Source organism: Mustela lutreola, chromosome 9 (assembly GCF_030435805.1).
Source record: "Mustela lutreola isolate mMusLut2 chromosome 9, mMusLut2.pri, whole genome shotgun sequence".
Classification (NCBI taxonomy): Eukaryota; Metazoa; Chordata; class Mammalia; order Carnivora; family Mustelidae; genus Mustela; species Mustela lutreola.
The window spans coordinates 87,443,920-87,462,229 of record NC_081298.1 but is presented as its reverse complement, the minus strand read 5'-3'; the positions used below and the strand labels follow the sequence as shown (position 1 = coordinate 87,462,229).

At 38.3% G+C, this 18,310-nt stretch overlaps 1 long non-coding RNA gene across 1 annotated transcript in view; it reads right to left on the bottom strand.

The window, feature by feature from the left end:
- The window catches only part of LOC131840199 (uncharacterized), a 36,327-nt gene extending 33,137 nt beyond the window's left edge, over positions 1–3,190 (bottom strand). Inside the window, exon 1 of the long non-coding RNA XR_009357256.1 lies at positions 2,939–3,190. This is a non-coding gene — a long non-coding RNA (uncharacterized LOC131840199). The remainder of the gene's footprint in view (positions 1–2,938) is intronic.
- Between the last annotated feature and the right edge of the window lie 15,120 nt (positions 3,191–18,310).

The window sequence follows — 18,310 nt, the reverse complement described above, 5'->3', positions numbered from 1 at the left end:
CTATTCTCAAGTAAGGATCTACATGAACCAAGTGACAGCATACAGCTTTCCTGTGGGTGTAAATCTCTAGCGATATTGTTCACTCACATTTGCTTATGTCCTTTTACTTGATCAGTAACATAACATCATTATTTCTTGTTTTGTTATTTCTTCTCTCCAATTCACATCAGTAGCCTGTTCTTATAAATAATTCAGCATCTGTCTGGGCATTTGTGGGCAATATTATCTTACATGATGTTATACAGGAAGTGGGAGGGCAGTAATGCTTAAATGTGGGGAAATAATGTTTCTTTCAATCGTTCATATTTGCAAAGTGGTTCTGTCACATCCTTTGCCTTTGAACTTACACTGAACTTTCTCTTCCAGAAAGTCTGGTTGCATGGATTCAAGCCTGCTGCAAAATTTGATATAACTGGAACTTGATAAGAAGGTTCAGTGCAGTCAAGTGATCAGAAGATAACTACAAAATGATCTACTCTACCTATAATTTCTGGTGAACTTGCATCTACTTAGATGTTTAAACAGGCTTCAAAGGAAGCACATCAGATCATCTATACACATTACGGGCAAACAGAACCCTTTTTGCCCTCACCAAAATAATAGTTATCAAATATTATTGAAGTATCAATTAATCTCACATAATATCAAAGGAATATGAAAGATTAAGAATATGAAGGATTCAGAACTTGGAATTTAATTTTTTCAAACAATTTGAGATATCACTTTTTAAATTTCCAGGGCAATTTTTATTTTTTTTTAAGAAATTTATTTATTTGTATTAAAGAAAAAGAGTGCACAAGCAGGGGGAGGGGCAGGAGAGGGATGGAGAATCCATGAGCAGGCTCCCCTCTGAACATGGAGCTGGTCATGGGGCTTGATCCCAGGATCCTGAGGTCATGACCTCAGCAGAAACCAAGATCAGCCCCTTAACCAACTGAGCCACCTAGGGGACCCTCCAGGCAATTGAGAGTCAGGTGTTCACATCTGAGGTTTATAGTTGAAACCTTGCTGGCTTACTTCTGACAAGACATCCTGCATATCCTTGGAGCTATTGGGAAGTTCACCATAACTGCAACAGACATTCATCTTCTGGTTTCGAAATACAACTGAGGAAAACAAACTTTGAAAACAGAATGGAGTCCGTTGAAACAGTTATATTTATACCTCTCTTGATTGCCAATGACTAAGCATATACCTTCTCTAAATTATGAAAACCTATAGGAATCCAGGTCAAGTGTTGACTCAGGGTCCTTTGTACGTGCTATTCCCTCTACTCAGAATGCTGTTTCCTTCCCATGCACTCTAACTTCTAATCTAATTTCAATTCACCCTTAGGCTCTTGGCTTCCCTGATAACCTCAGAAGAGGCTGAGAGCCCCAGTATATGCCCATATGCTCCTGTCTTTCTGTACTTTGTAGCACCATCATCTTGTTTTTAGTGGCTAATTGATGTCTGCTTCTCTCAGAAACATAAAGAAAACAGAACCAGATTTGTCTTATTCACCATTGACAAGCCATGTTCAAGGTAGTTGTTCAGAAAGGACTTGAATGGATAAATTGATGCTGTGCTCAGTGTTTTACATGTGAGGATGAACGGATGGATGAACGACCATCAAAAACAAAGACTCGGGGCACCTCGGTGGCTCAGTGGGTTAAGCCTCTGCCTTCAGCTCAGGTCATGATCTCAGGGTCCTGGGATCAAGCCCCACATCAGGCTCTCTACTCAGCGGGGAGCCTTCTTCTCCCTTTCTCTCTGCCTGCCTCTCTGCCTACTTGTGATCCCTCTCTTTGTCAAATAAATAAAATCTAAAAAAAAACACAAAAAATGAGCACTAAGAACATTAAAATCATCTGAACGAACAGTTGATCCCATCTTAAACAAGTTATGTATGAAAGTTTTTGTTTACATAAAATTTAGAAGAAATTTCAAAGTCCACTGTAATATGATTTACCTGATTTGCATATCAAGGAGAAATATATATATATATATGTGTGTGTGTGTGTGTGTGTGTGTGTGTGTGTGTGTAAACTGCCAAGATCAAAGCTTGGAGAAAACCACTCATGATAAAACAAGAGAGTGATAACAGTAGCCAGGGAAAAGAGGAGATAGGAGATAAGAAACCCAGACCAAATGTACATTTATTCACATTCCAAAAGAGGTATGTGACCCAAAAAGAACTGAAAACTAATACTGTCTATTTTGCAAACTACATCTTTCATTTAGTACATGTTGATCATCTTATTATGTCATTAAATGCTCCCCTGCAATATCTTTTCAAGTGACTACAAGAATTCTATTGTAGGCATGTACCATCATTTATTTACTTATTCTCCTAAAGTTGGACAACTTAAATGTTAGGTTAATTCCAGTTTATTTATCAATTTGTAGCTAAATCTTGGCACATATCCAATTATTTGCTTAGGACAAATTTAATATTTTGAAGGGACAAAAATATAAGGACCAATATTTCCAATTGTATTTAAGAAAAACATGAATTCACATATATTTTACCCAGGTTGGGTAAAATATCCTTATCATATCCTTCCTTTGATTCATAGAGCACAAAGCTTGACAACTATGACAGCTTCACAGTAATTAACATTTACATTTTTATCTACACACATTGCATTACTTTACTATTTCTTCATCTTGCCTCAATCAAAGCAACAAAATTTTAGTAATGTTAAATTGAAAAAAATCCTGAAGGTGCTATCTGGGATTGGCAGGACCTTGATCCTATGGTGCATTCCTGACAGTGAATATTTAACATACTTGTTATGATATTTCTTCTAACTGGAGTATTTTAAAATGAATGTAATTGGATGATCATCCTTAAAGCAATCATGGGTCTCTCTACTATGTGTCCAAGAAAAATATCTAGTTTTCTAGAATAATAAGATTTTTTTAAAATCATAACTGAATACTTTTGATTTCTTACCTTCTAAAAGGCAAACCAGGCCATTTGATGGCTTGTCTGATCCAAAGAGAACAGAGATTCTAAAATTAGTATAAAACCAGTCCTACTGTGACATCATAATGAATAGAATCACTGATTTCATAAATAATGGGACTCAGGGTCCATGGGAAAGTCAGCTGGGCTGACATTCCTGGAGTAACAAAAAGTTGCTAGAAATAGAAGATGAGGAGCCATGATGTTTCCATCTACAAGAAATCTCATTGAATAGGTTGTATTTCAGCAGTGAGCACTCTTCAAGGATAAAGAAGTACAGCTAATGAATTACTCTGTGTAGGATTGGTATTTGTGACATGGGGCCTTCTGTGATGCCAATTGTTACCTTGAAAAGCTTTTTTAAAAAAAGTAATCTCAATCTCAGAAAACACTAAGAGATCCTCCAACCACGAAATCTTCCTTGCCAGCTTTAACTTTTCAAGCCCACATTTGTCAGATGAATAAATGTAATGGATAAGATATGCTTGGATCCCTTATACTAAAGATTTGATAATTAAGGATCTTGGAAGGAAAAGCTGAACAGTCAAGAAGTTGTCCCAAAAGTTTTATCCCATTTTCATATTTCTAATGAAATTTGGTTTTCAGAGAGGATGCCTGAAGTAGAGAAGTGGCTTCAACAGCACTCTCATGGAGTCTTTTCGTTGTTGTTTGGTTGGTTGTGTGTTTGTTTTGCTTTTGCAAGTTCAGGTGTTTAACTGCTGCTGTTCTTCTAAAGGGGTTGTTTTTCTCCCTGTAGTCCACTGCATCACATCCCTGGATATCATCCTTTAAACAACACCTAGCATAAGCCAAATACTTTATGAAATGCGCACTACACAAACTTGATGACATGAAGCATTAAGACCCGTGGTGCCCTTTTGCTAGAGAGCTAAATTCCACTAAATCTTTTCAGCAGTTTGCTCCTGTCAACATGGCTGCTCATTCTTAGCACACACGATTTATGCATCTTTAACTATGGTACAGATTTGTTGAAGATGTCTCTTTATATCCATAAGATAACTAAGTATCTGAAACATTTGCTCATTAATTAATGCCAAAATAGTAGAGACTAAATCATCCCAGGTTTCCAGCCAAATGAAGATCCTTCCCTCTGGTAGATCACAAAAAAAAAAAAAAAAAAAAAGGCAAATGTACATTCATGTAACAATACCCATCAATTCCAGAACTGCTCACAACAGAGTCCCCCAGAAATGTTCCTACCAAAAGAACCTAATTGAAAATGTAAGAAAACAGGGCCTGGGGAGGAGGCCAAGGCAACGGAGGAGTAGGAAACCTGAATTTTTTCTGGTCCAAGGAATTCCACTAGATAGCTACCAAACCATTCAGAACACCTACCCTATGAACTCAACTGGAGAATGAAGAAAAGAATAGCAGAGACTCTATGAACAGAAAAGTGACCACTTTCTGTAAGGTAGGTGGTGCGGAGAAGTGAATCTGAGGCCATATAGGAGAAGAGAGATCATGGGGTTTGGGGGTGGGGTGGGGGAGGGAGTTTCCATCAGCTGGCTCCTGGCAAGTGATAGAGCAGAAGAACACAAAATCAGAACTTTTAGAAGTTTGATCTGCTGAAGAACATCACTCCAGTGGCTAAGTGGGGGGTGGGGTGGGGGAGTGGAACACTTGCTGGGACAGTGTGGTCTCAGGACTCTTGGTGTCACAGAAACATGAGGGAGCCTGAGTGTGGCAGAGCTCCCAGGTGTCAGAGCAGGGGAGCCGGTCACAAAAAGTGAGCCAAGGGGTGGGCTTTCAGCTCAGGGTTGCCATAAACCGGGATCCACCGCACAGGAGGGCCACTGCTCTTGGAGCAGGGGCCCAACAAATGGCAGAACTGGTGAGACTCATCTTTTTCTCCTGGGTGGAACAGCATGAGAATGCACTGTAGGAATCTGCTGGGCCTGGAGACTCCAAATGGGCCAAGCACTAGGGATTAAAAATGCTTTGTCACAGGCCTGGTGAGCACAGAGTGTCAGCTGGAGACCAGGGAGATAGGGGGGATTGACTGCTTTTCTCTGATGGTGCACTGAACTCTTAGGGCCTACCAGGTGGGCAGGAGATTGAGAGGCCGCCATTTTCATTCCTGTCCTCCAAAGCTGTACGGAAAGTGTTCAGGCAACAAAAGCTTCTGAGAATGAACCTGAGCAGATTGCTTAGCCTGGCCCCTGGCAACGGTGGTGCCATTTTGCTTGCGGCAAAGACATTTGAGAATCATGGCAAGAGGCCCCACCCTCAGAAGATCAGCAAAAACATAACCCCAAGACCAAGTTTACTGATCAATGAGAAGTGCACATCTCCATTGCTAGGAGAATAAAGCACATAGAACTCATGGTTTTTTTCCATGATTCTTTGGTCTTTCAACTTTAATTTTTAAAATTTTCTCTGAGGGTGCACTGAGAAGGGGGTCTTTTTTTTTTCTTTTTTCTTTTTTTTTTTTTTTGAGGTTTTTTTCCTTTTTCAGCCAGCTTTTTAATTCCTTTTTAAAATCTTTTTTAATTTTCATTTTTACAGTCATCTATCCATTCATTGTATTTAGCCTTATGTTTTATGTGTATATAAATTATTTCTTTAAAATTTTGGGATGCAGTTTCTTCTAACAAACAAAAATTTACCCCAAAACTAGTGAATGGCTCTTTTCTATTCATCAACTTGATCATATTCTTTTTTTTTCCTTTTCCCATCAGTTTTGGGTCTTTTCTGAATTGTTTAGTGTACATTTCTCTGGGATCGTAGTTACTCTTTTAACATTTTTTTCCCTTGTTCATCTATTCTTCTCTTGAGAAAATGACAAAATGGAAAAACTCACCTCAAAAAATAGAACAAGAGGTAGTAATGACTGCCAGGGACCTAATCAATACAGACATTACTAAGATGCTGGAACTAGAGTTCAGAATAATGATTCTAAAGATAAAAGATGGGTTTGAAAAAAAATAGAAGATATTAGAGAATCCCTTTTTTAGAGAAATAAAATCTAACCAAGTCCAAATCAAAAAGGCTATTAATGAGATGCAATAAAAAATGGAGGCTCTAACTGCTAGGATAAATGAGGCAGAAGAGATAATTAGTCATAAAAGGCCAAATGATGGAGAATAAAGAAACTGAGAAAAAGAGATGAATAAGTACTGGATCACAAGGGGAGAATTTGAGAAATAAGTAATATCATAAAGTGAAACAATATTAGAATAAGTGGGATCCCAGAAGAAGAAGAAAAAAGAGAAAGGGGCAGAAGGCATATTGGAGTAAATTAATATTGGAGCAAATTATAGTAGAGAACTTCCCTAATTTGGGGAAAGAAATCGGTCTCAAAATCCAGGAGGCTCAAAAAACCCCTCAAAAATCAATAAAAATAGGTCAACACCCTGACATCTAATAATAAAACTTACAAATCTCAGAGACAAAGAGAAAATCCTGAAAGCGTGTGGGACAAGAGGTCTGTAACCTCCAACAGTAGAAACATTAGATTGGCAGCAGACTTATCCACAGAGACCTGGCAGGCCAGAAAGGACTGTCATGATATATTCAAGGTACTAATTGAAAAAAATATAAATCCAAGAGTACTCTATCCAGCTGGGTGTCATTGAAAATAGAAGGAGAGACAAAAAGCTTCCAGGACAAACAGAAACTAAAAGAATTTGCAATCACCAAATCAATCTTACAAAAAATATTGAAAGGGGTCCTCTAAGCAAAGAGAGAGTGCAAAACTTACATAGACCAGAAAAGAACAGAGACAGTATACTGTAACAGTCACCTTGCAGGCAATACAATAGTACTAAATTCATATCTTTTAATAGTTACCTTGAATGTAAATGGACTAAATGCTTCAATCAAAAGATACAGGGTATCAGATTAGATTAAAAAAAAAAAAAAGCAAGACCCATCAATATACTTTCTGCAAGCGACTCATTTAAAACCCAAAGACATCTCCAGATTTAAAGTGAGGGGATGGAAAACAATTTATCATACTAACAGACATCAAAAGAAAGCTGGGATGCCAATCCTTATATCAGACAAATTAGATTTTAAACCAAAGACTGTAATAAGATATGAGAAAGGACACTATATCATCTGAAAAGGATCTATCCAACAAGAAGATCTAACAATTGTAAATATTTATGCCCCTAACACAAGCCAATTAATAACAAAATCAAAGAAACACGTCAACAATAATAGTAGGGGACTTTAACATCCCCCTAGATGAAACTGATAGATCATCTAAGCAGAAGATCAACAATGAAATAAGGGATTAAAATGACATACTGGACTAGATGGACTTTGCAGATATATTCAGAACATTCCATCCCAAAGCTACAGAATACACATTCTTCTCTACTGCACATGGAACATTCTCCAAAATAGATCACATCGTGGGTCACAAATCAGGTCTCAACCAGTACCAAAAGATTGGGATCATTCCCTACATATTTTCAGACCACAGTGCTTTGAAACTTGAACTCAATCACAAGAGGAAAGTTGGGAAGAACTCAAATACATGGAGGCTAAAGAGCATCCTACTAAAGAATGCATATGTCAACAAGGAAATTAAAGAAGAATTTTAAAAATTCATGGAAACAAATGAAAATGAAAACACAGCTGTTTAAGATCTGTTTAACACATCTTTAAGATGCAGCAAAGGCAGTCCTAAGAAGGAAGTATATAGCAATACAAGCCTTCCTCAAGATACAAGAAAGGGCTGAAATACACAGTCCAACCTTATACTAAAAGAGCTGGAGAAAGAACAGCAAATAAAGCTTAAGCCCAGCAGGAGAAGAGAAATAATAAAGATAAGAGCAAAAATCAATGAAATAGAAACTGAAAGAACAGTAGAACTGATCAATGAAACTAGGAGCTGGCTCTTTGAAAGAATTAATAAGATTGATAAACTCCTGTCCAGACTTATCAGAAAGAAAAGAGAAAGGACCCAAATTGTAAAGTCATGAATCAAAGGGGAGAGATCACAACCAATACCAAAACAAACAAACAAACACCTCCCAAAATTAGAAGAACATATTATGAGCAACTATATGCCAATAAATTAGGCAATCTAGAAGAAATAGATGCATTCCTAGAAACATATAAACTACCAATACTAAACTAGGAAGAAATAGAAAACCTGACAGACCCATAAGCAGCAAGGAAATTGAAGGAGTAATCAAAAAATCTCCCAACAAACACGAGCCCAAGGCCAGATGGCTTCCCAGAGGAATTCGACCAAACATTTAAAGAAGAATTAACACCTATTCTTCTGAAACTATTCCAAAAAATAGAAATGGAAAGAAAACTTCTATACTCATTTTATGAGGCCAGCATTACCATTAAAAGGATTATTCACCAAGATCAAGTGGGATTTATTTCTGGGTTGTGAGGTTGGTTCAATATCTGCAAATCAATCAATGTGATACACTACATGAATAAAAAAAAGGACAAGAACCATATGATCCTCTCAGTAGGTGCAGAAAAAGCACTTGACAAAAAAAGCATCCTTTCTTGATTAAAACTCTTCACAGTGTAGGAATAGAGGATACATACCTCAATATCATAAAAGCCATCTAAGAAAACCCACAGGGAATATCATTCTCAATGGGGAGAAACTGAGAGCTTTTCCCCTATGGTCAGGAACACAACAGGGATGTCCACTATCACCACTGCTGTTCAACTTAGGACTAGAAGTCCTAGCCTCAGCAATCGAACAACAAAAATAAATGAGACTTCCGAATCAGCAATGAAGTTGTCAAACTCTCATTCTTTGTAGGTGATATGATACTTTATGTGGAATACCCAAAAGACTCCACTCCAAAACTGCTAGAACTCATACAGGAATTCAGAAATGTGTCAGGATATAAAATGAATACATAGAAGTATGTATTTCTATACACCAACAATGAGACAGAAGATAGAGAAATTAAGGAGTCCATCCCATTTACAATTGCACCAAAAACCATAAGATACCTAGGAAAAAATCTGACCAAAGAGGTAAAGGATCTGTACTTAGAAAACTATAACATACTCATGAAAGAAACTGAGGCAGACACAAAGAAATGGAAAAATATTCCATGCTCATAGACTGAAAAAACAAATATTGTGAAAATGTCTCTGTTACCTAGAGCAATCTACACAATGTAATCTCTATCAAAATACCATCAACTTTTTTTTCCACAGAAATGGAATAATCCTAAAATTTGTATTGAACCAGAAATGATCCTGAGTAGCCAGAGGAATATTAAAAAAGAAAACCAGAGCTGGTGGTATCACAATTCCAGACTTACTCCATTACAAAGCTGTCATCATCAAGACAGTATGGTACTGGCCAAAAACAGACACACACACATCAATGGAACAGAATAGAGAACCCAGAAATGGACTCTATGGTCAACTAATCTTTGACAAAGCAAGAAAGAATATCCAATAGGAAAAAGACTTTCTCTTCAACAAATGGTGTTGGGAAAATTGGACATCCATATTCAGAAGAATGAAACAACCATTTTCTTATGCCATACACAATAATAAACTCAAAATGGATGAAAGACCTCAATGTGAGACTGGAATCCATCAAAATCCTTGAGGAGAACTCTGGCGGCAAACCCTTCAACCTTGGCCACAGCACTTTCTTCTAGACGTATTGTCAAAGGCAAGGGAAGCAAAGACAAAAATGAACTATTGGGACTTTAAGATCAAAAGCCTTTGCACAGCAAAGGAAATAGTCAACAAAACCAAAAGATAACTGACAGAATGGGAGTTATCAGATAAAGAGCTAGTATCCAAAATCTATAAAGAACTTAGCAAACTCAACACTCAAAGAACAGATAATCCAATCAAGAAATGGGCAGAAGGCATGAACAGACATTTCTGCAAAGAAGACATCCAGAATGCCAACAGACATATGAAAAAGTGCTCAACATCATTTGGTATAAGGGAAATAAAAATCAAAACCACAAGTCAGAATGGCTAAAATTAATGTCAGGAAATAACAGATGTTGGTGAAGATGCAGAGAAAGGGGAAACCTCCTGCCCTCTTGGTGGGAATGCAAGCTGGTACAGCCACTATGGAAAGCAGTATGGAGGTTCCTCAAAAAGTTGAAAATAGAACTACCCTATGACCCAGCAATTCCACTACTGGGTATTTACCCCAAAGATACAAATGAAGTAATATAAAATGGCACCTACACTGCAGTGATGACCACAATAGCTGCACTATGGGAAGAGCCCAGATGTCCACTGACAAATGAATGGATAAAGAAGATGTGAGATTATATATATATATAGGTAGATAGATATATAGATGGAATATTATGCAGTCATCCAAAAACCCGAAAACTTGCCATTTGCAACAACATGGATGGAACTAGAGGGTATTATGCTAAGTGAAATAAGTCAAACAGAAAAAGACAGTTATCATGTGATCACACTGATATGTGGAATTTGAGAAACAAGGCAGAGGATTATAGGGGAAGAGAGGAAAAAATGAAACAAGATGAAACCAGAGAGGGAGACAAACCATAAGGGTCTTAATCTCCAGAAATGGACTGAAGGTTGCTGGAATGGAGAGGGCTGGGAGGGATGGGGTGGCTGGGTGATGGACATTGGGGAGAGTATGTGTTGTGGTGAGCGCTGTGTATTGTGTAAGACTGATGAATCACAGACCTGTACCCCTGAAACAAATAATATATTATATGTTAATTTAAAAAAACAGGTAGGATACAAATTATTAAAGGCTAGGGAGATCTGGATCCATTGCAACAGTAATAAAGCTGTATTTCTGTACATTTAATTAAAAGAAGTAGAAAACAGGGTCAGTAGAATAAGGCCAAGTATCAATCTTTGGGTAGCTGGCTCTAGACAGGGTAAACTCCATCCCAAAGTTGTTTATAGCATACTGTTATATCTTGGGTTGAGACAGAGTCCAAGGAAGATTTGGCCTGGGGATCTCAGGCATTTTGTATTGCAGGCTCATGGATGCACTTGGCAGAGACCCCCCAAAGACCTGAAATTTCCACGGCCACTAGTGATATCATGGTGATATCATGATATCATGGTATCACTATTGTAAGACCCAAGGTTAGGTCTGGTGCCATGTTTGAAATAAAAAAGGGACAGTATGCTGCTCTGAGCTCATAATGCAGACTTGTATGAACCATGCCATGCTCTGACCCAGAAAAATGTGATCAGCTTAGCAGAAGAGGAAGAGGTCATTTTCCCTACTGGTTGAATTCCAACAGAATTTCCTAAAAGGCAAGAAGGAATCATGCTATGTTTCCCTGTAAATAAAGTAGAGTGGGAAAAAATGATTAAGTACTCAGGAGTGAGTTTTGGCACACAAAGAAATTTTAAAAACATGTAGATGGAGATATAGGCATTCTTAGAGGTGAAATAGAGTCTCACAGAGATGCAAAATGAAGGAGATGTTTAGAATAGAACATCCACAGTTCAGGAACACCATGCCTCTACTTGCTCTGTATATCACAGACACTCAAAAAATGCCTGGTGACTTGAATTAACATGCTTCGTAGTTCTAAAATGTAGTCCAAGGCCTAATTAGCTAGTCCATGCAAGCCCTCCAGAACAAAAGTCATTCTTAATGTACCTCCATTTTATATTTAGAGAATGAGAGACATGAAATGGTTAAGTGACATCTTCAGGTCACCCTATGATTTAGAGGCAGAGTCAAACAAGAGTCCAGATGCAAAAACACCCACCAGCTACCACAGAACTGGCCAGATACTAACAAGGCCAGTTGCTGAGGGGGCAGGAACTCTAAGATAAAAGGACTCTAAAGTCTAGACTCAGAGAATTTTTAGCTCCCTCGACAGATGAAAGAACTTGAAATTAACTCATCAAACTCTCCCAATGCTTGGCTCAGGAAATTGGAGCTTCCAAGTTCAAGTGAGAAGTTATTGAGGAAGAATTCTAAGATGGCACAAGAAAGACTAATTGACAAATGGCAAGGTCTCACAGAAAGGACATGAGCTCTGGAGGCAGACAGTCCTGGCTTGGAATCCAACTCTACCACTCACCACCCTTACAGCTGTGACCTGAAGCAATTTATCAACCTCTCCAAGACTCAGTCTCCTCTTCTATAAAACAAAAATTGTAATAACCATCTTACAGAGTTGATGTTGAAATTGAAGGTATTTTATAAGCTCCAAATATGAACACTAGTCCATGATAGGCACTCAAGACAAATCAATAAACAAAATGCAATTACAACACTGATTCCATTAAGAACAGCAGATCATTATACATTTAGAAGATGTGAGAAGGTTTCCACCAACCTGATGAAAGGAAACCTAAAGCCTAAAATAAGATACATGGACAGGGAGGCACTCAGTCTAAAGATCACAAGGATAATTTTTTCCATCTGAGAAAAATGCTATGCAGCAACTCATGAGCAGATGTCACCCTGGAGTGGTGCCCTTGACACAGAGCAGGCTGACTTTCATGATCTGTTCTCTCTCTTTCTCTTCCAGTTATGGTTTTAATATTTGATGTTCATCAGATACACCACATACTGCATGGTGGTATATCCATATGCCGTATAGATTGTGTTTCTTTATTAACTGAAGTATAGTTGAAAAAATGTCACCTTTCAGATTGTATTTTTAATACAGAGTCCCAAGATTGAGGAAAGATGTAATAAATGCTTAAATTTTCCCAAAGACTTAAAGAGTTTAATTACTTAATGTTGTATCCAATGGCAAGATTTGTGGCAGAATTGGCTACAAAAGTGGCCTTTGGGGATTCTCACCTCCCAACCAAAAATTACATTAAACCAAGATAGTGAGGTGCGTTTAGAATTTTATTTGGCAACATAATGGTGGATATTATCTATATCTCTGCATTAAAGGGAAACCATTTCCTTTCACATGGAACTGATTTCAAGAGGAGTTACATTTTTGAGAGAGAGATACTCAAGAGATCTGTACCTGGAAGCCTTTGAGACTACAGATATTAAATAGTATCAGTGTTGAAAGAACCTCAGTGGTCTGCTGAACGCCTTGAAATATGTACCAATTACACACTCAACTGCCCTCCAGGTGCCATCTAAAGATCTATGGTTGTACAGTGACCATTTAGAGTAATTGAAGAATTATCTCCAAAGAGCAATCACATTAACAACACAAAACAAAGCAAAACAAAACAAGATAGGGAAAACAATGTGATTCCCATTAAAAAGTTAAAAATCCTTGTAACTTTCTCACTTCTTTAGGCTGATATAAGTCAGAAGACTTCGGGTTAAGGTAAGCCAGGAGTATAAAATCCAGGGTAGGTTTTTAAATTAAATTTACCAATTTACAGTTTCCTTTAACATGATCAAAGCCAAAATTTTAGAGGGACATTTTCCCAATGATAACTTCTACAAATTCACCTTCTAAGACATTTTCATGTCTACTCAACAATTTTAAATTTAATTTAAATTAAATTGAGTTTCATATTTGTAAATTGTGATCAACAAACGAGTCTTAGTTTCCCAGATTTCCTGCTCAAAAACTGAATGCCCTACAGAGGTACTGTGAAGTCAGGGAAGTTTGTATGGGCTCTCCTTTGTCTTCCTCTGAATGTTGGAATTTCACTAAGTTCTGTCTTTTCATCTTTCACACTCTTCTTATCTTACTTTACAGACTCTCCCTGGGTGATCTTATCCACACTTCTCCCTACATGCTGATGACTTCAACTCTCCACCTACCTCTAGCTCAGCTCTCTCACTTGAGCTTCAGACTCCTAACCTCTAAATGTCTTCTGGACATCTCTGCTTGGATAGCCCATTCTCAAATTCATCATGCACATCATGAAGCTTTTCTTCTCCAAAAAACCCACCCCTCTTCCCACTTTTCTTATTTACCTTACTGATGTCAAGATCCATCTAAGCACTTAGGCCAGAATCCCAAACACAGTGCTATAAGAGCACAGAGGAGATTTAAAGTATACTAGCAATTTACTGAAGGGTAGGAAAGCAGGGAGGCATTCCAAGTGACATACTGTAACACCAAAATGAGAGAAAGCATGGCATGTGTGTTATTAGTTAGGATAGGATAGGCTCTGCTGAGATGACAAATAAACCCCGTAATCTCAATGATGCTTTATCTCATTTAAAAAAAAAAAAATCTGATGCCAATTAGTCAGTTTTCTTGCACCATAAACTCAGGGCTAGTCTGTTCTGTCTTGCAACCCACTGTCTTAGACTTCTGCACTTCCTGGATTATAGAGAAGAGCATGATGAACTCACACTTCCTTTTAGCTTCCTTGAACCAGAAGCGTCCTATCCCTTCTGTTCACTTTTCTCTTGTCAAGCATTTGATCATTGTCCCAACCCAACTGCAAAAGAAGCTGAGAAATATCTTCTCATCCGCCCAGAAAGATGAAATGAGGTAGCAAACATACCATCTCCACCATCATGTGTTTAGGAAACTATAAGAAGAGTGGCATTATCTGGAAATCAATGGGGATGATGAGTGTGGTATGTGTTGTGGGGAAAAGGTGCCTAGACAGTGCCTGGAGAGCCAGGAAAGTAGGTAAGGCCAAAGCCAGCAAAACTACCTAGAAGGCCTGAATGGGGTCAAGAGCCTGAGTGCCATGCTGAGGATAATGGTATTTTAAGGACGAGAATAGTACAAACACTATTTGTATTTGTACACAATGTAGTCAACAGAAAATCCTCAAGCTCAAACTTCCTGACCTGAGGCACCCAAAGTAAAGGGCCAGCTCCTGCTCCCAGGGCCAGCTAAGGTTCCTACTGCTTTAAGAATCAGTGGAGTCCAGACTGGACTGATCTGGGATTCAGTCTGAAAACAAACAAATGAAAAAGCTCCTGTGGTACTATGATCACTATCTCTGGACACTGCATGATTCTTCCATAAGGGCTTGGTCCCCACACTTCCCTGTTGCTACTCCCTTCTCAGCTGCATTGCAGCTCCCAAAGCAGGTTCACCTCCCTGTTCTCTCTGGGTTCAGTGACTTTCTTTTTTACTTTGGTGGATGTGGTTTCTTGCCCCCTTTGCTTCTGAGAAGGCTCCACCTCCAGTAGTATTTTCCCCAGCTGATTTCCACTCTGTTTTAAACTCAGCTGTTATCTGTCAGTCTTGTCTAGTCAAAAGACAAAATAAAAACAGTAACATTTACTGAGTCTTTAATATATGCCTGGCACTGTTCAAGCATTTTATATACATATGATACACACACAGACATACACATATATAAAAATACATATGATCACCATCAATTAATATATATTATATATAATTAATATACTATGTAATGTTATAATATCATATTATATATACATATGTCAATATACATGGTGTATGTAGATCATTTCATTCTCAAACCAAGGCCATGAGACAGATGGTATCACCTCCATTATGCAGATGAAGAAACTGAGGCAAAAGAAGTTAGTTAACTTTCTATGTTCGTGCAGATTTTAATTGATCAAACTGGAATTTTAATTCAGGATGCCTGGCTTTTCACCACTCTACTATGCTACTAACTAAAGGATGATGGAGAGGAGGGGAGATAGAAACAAGATGGCTTGATGATGCTAAAAATGAATGAATGAATGAATGAATGTGAGGAGCAGTTGTGACTAGCCTGAGAAGACAGAAGAAAGAGTCTCCATTGGAGAGAATTGCAAAGGAGGAGGTGCCACCAGAGGATAGAAAGCCTACAATTATTCACACAAGGGGTGTTTGTCTTCTTTAAAAGGGACAAACTCCTGAAGAGGATAATGCCTGAATTTTTATCAATGGAATTTCACATGCGTGGCAGGTGGGAGGCAGGGAGATTTGAGCCCCTCGAATTACAGCTCCTGGGCCCAGCTTCAGAAAAGTCCATTCGTCTTGGCAGAGCCCCTCCCACACACTCACAATGTGCGGTCTCGAGGCAGGACATCTCGTCAGCCCAGCACACAAAATGCGAACTGTTTCCCTGCGCGCAGCTGGCGCGCCCTTTCAGCTGGTCCCAGCTGCCTGGAGTAGCGCATGCAAAGGTACCACGCCCCCAGATGAATATTCAAGACTGCCTTGTGCTCCGAGTCTGGGGTATCAAAGCCTCTAAAAGGATTAGAAAGACCACGGGGCTCCCTGATAGGGAGTTGGATAGAAGGGGGTAGGTAGGCTTTGTTAGGATTTGCTTTTGAGGACTACAAAGAGGCGGGAACACTTGGAAACTGAAGCCCTCCGTTGCTAACCCAGGCGAGGTCAGGTTTATAAAGGGAGCTTGGTGCGCCTAGTAGTTTATCAAGTCTTTCAAAGTCCCTCCACACCGACAACAGCAACTACTGCTGTCTCATGGACAAGCTCCCTTTTTAGCCCTAGGAACCATGAAAACCAAGAGTAGGCTTTAGCTTTATGAAGTACTGTTTCACAACTCTTACCCAGGTAAAACTCTGTGTTAACAACACACGTCTCTCACAAAGGGTCCTGGTGCAGTTATGTTAATTTGTGCAATCTTATGATCTAATCTATGACTTCTGTATGGGTGTCAGTCTACGTCAGAGGCTAGAAACTTTTAATTAAGCTTTTAGAATATATTTACTCTTAGATCGAGCTGGGACATAGTTAGGGAGTTAACCATACCTATTAATACTTATATTTGGCTCTATTATTTTTATTAATGGAAAAATGTCCTAGCACAGATCATCTGAAAGAGTCGATGGTTCCCAAATGTCTTTCATTGACTTACAATACAAGGTAGACTTTTGGGGAAGTACATTCAGTCTTCTGTTGTTGTTAAGTCCCTTAGGAATTCACTTTAGAGTTCACTTGGGAGAAATCACAGGGAACTTCATTAAGTATACTTTTCCATTAATCCTTCCATTAAGAGAGAGAACTCTGCTTCTTACCTACAGATTGGAAGTGGAAGAAATAACATTACTGAGAGGAAACCAAAGAATAAGACAAAGGAATGTAGTGTGAAAGCACTTGGCTACTTTAAATGAGGACAGACTCCTCCCCCATCTCACTTCCATCCCAGAGAACTGAACACACATGCAGATGTAAGGGTACGACCACTGTGAGCAGCCATGAGAACTTTTGGGAAGTAGGATGGGGACCAACCTAAGGACGCAAACAAATGTCCCAGTAATTGTAGATTCTGGAAATTATAGACTGATCCATTTACCATTAATCCCTAGCAAAGTTCTATATTGGATAGCTAAGCAGGCAGCTAGTGAGCACTTAAAAAAGATGACCTCTAGGAACCAATAAGATTTTACCAGGAACTGGTTAAGCCAAAGTCTATTTCCTTTATATGTATTTTTTTTTTTTTGCCTTCCTTTGAACTTCTTTTAAAATTTAATTTAATTTTTTTTTCAGTATTCCAAGATTCATTGTTTATGCATCACACCCAGTGTTCCATGCAATACGCGCCCTCCTTAATACCCACTACCTGGCTCACCCAACCCTGCATCCCCTTCCACCCCAAAACCCTCAGTTTGTGTATTTTTAAAAATGAAGTGCTTGACTAATGCATGAGAATGCCAAAAACAAAGAACATCTTGACAAAAGGACATTCTATTTATCTTCCCCCACCTTTTTTTTTTTCCCCCAATATTGGAGTCAGGATTCAAAATGAGCAAACTGAGCATTTGGCAGCCAAAAGAAAGTAAACTCTAGAGCCAGAAAGAGTTGGGTTTGATTCTAGGTTCTGCATCTTCCTTATTCTATGACACTGGGCATCTCTGAGTCTCAGTTTTTGCAACTATAAAATGGGAATAGAATATGTACTTGACAGATAAGAAAGAAAATACAAACAGTATGCAACAGTGATACTTGAGAAAGGGCAGTTATTATTACGATATGTTGTACAATGTAAAAATTCAAATATAATAAATTCAGAAAAGAGAAGGACTAAATTGAGTGATTCATACAAAAATATTTTTTTAATTTACTGGAAGTTGAGTGTGAAATAACCAAGTAATATGTTTTAAGTGCAGACTGAAGCTTATTAATATAAGTATGTGCAAACCCAAAAGGAAGAGTCACTTGATCCCAGTTGGTTAGATCCTATCAAAAACTTTGCACTTTTCTAAGGAGGATACTTGAAAGGTAGGAAGGAGATGTTAAACAACATTTGGGATAGTGGAAGACCCAAAAACCACAATATCTGAAAAATAGTCAAAAGAAACAGTGGTGTTTATCTAGGAGAAGAGATTACATGAAAGCTATCTTCTGAGATTTGAAGAGCTATGATGTGCAATAGGGTATAACCTTGGTCTGCACAGCTCCAAATGGTGGAATTGGGACAAATGATTGGAAAATGGAATGAGACAGATTTTGGATTCAAAGTGAAAGTTGTTCAACAATGCAAGGAACATTCTTGAACAATAACAAGCTCATAATTACTGAAAGTATTCCTGCA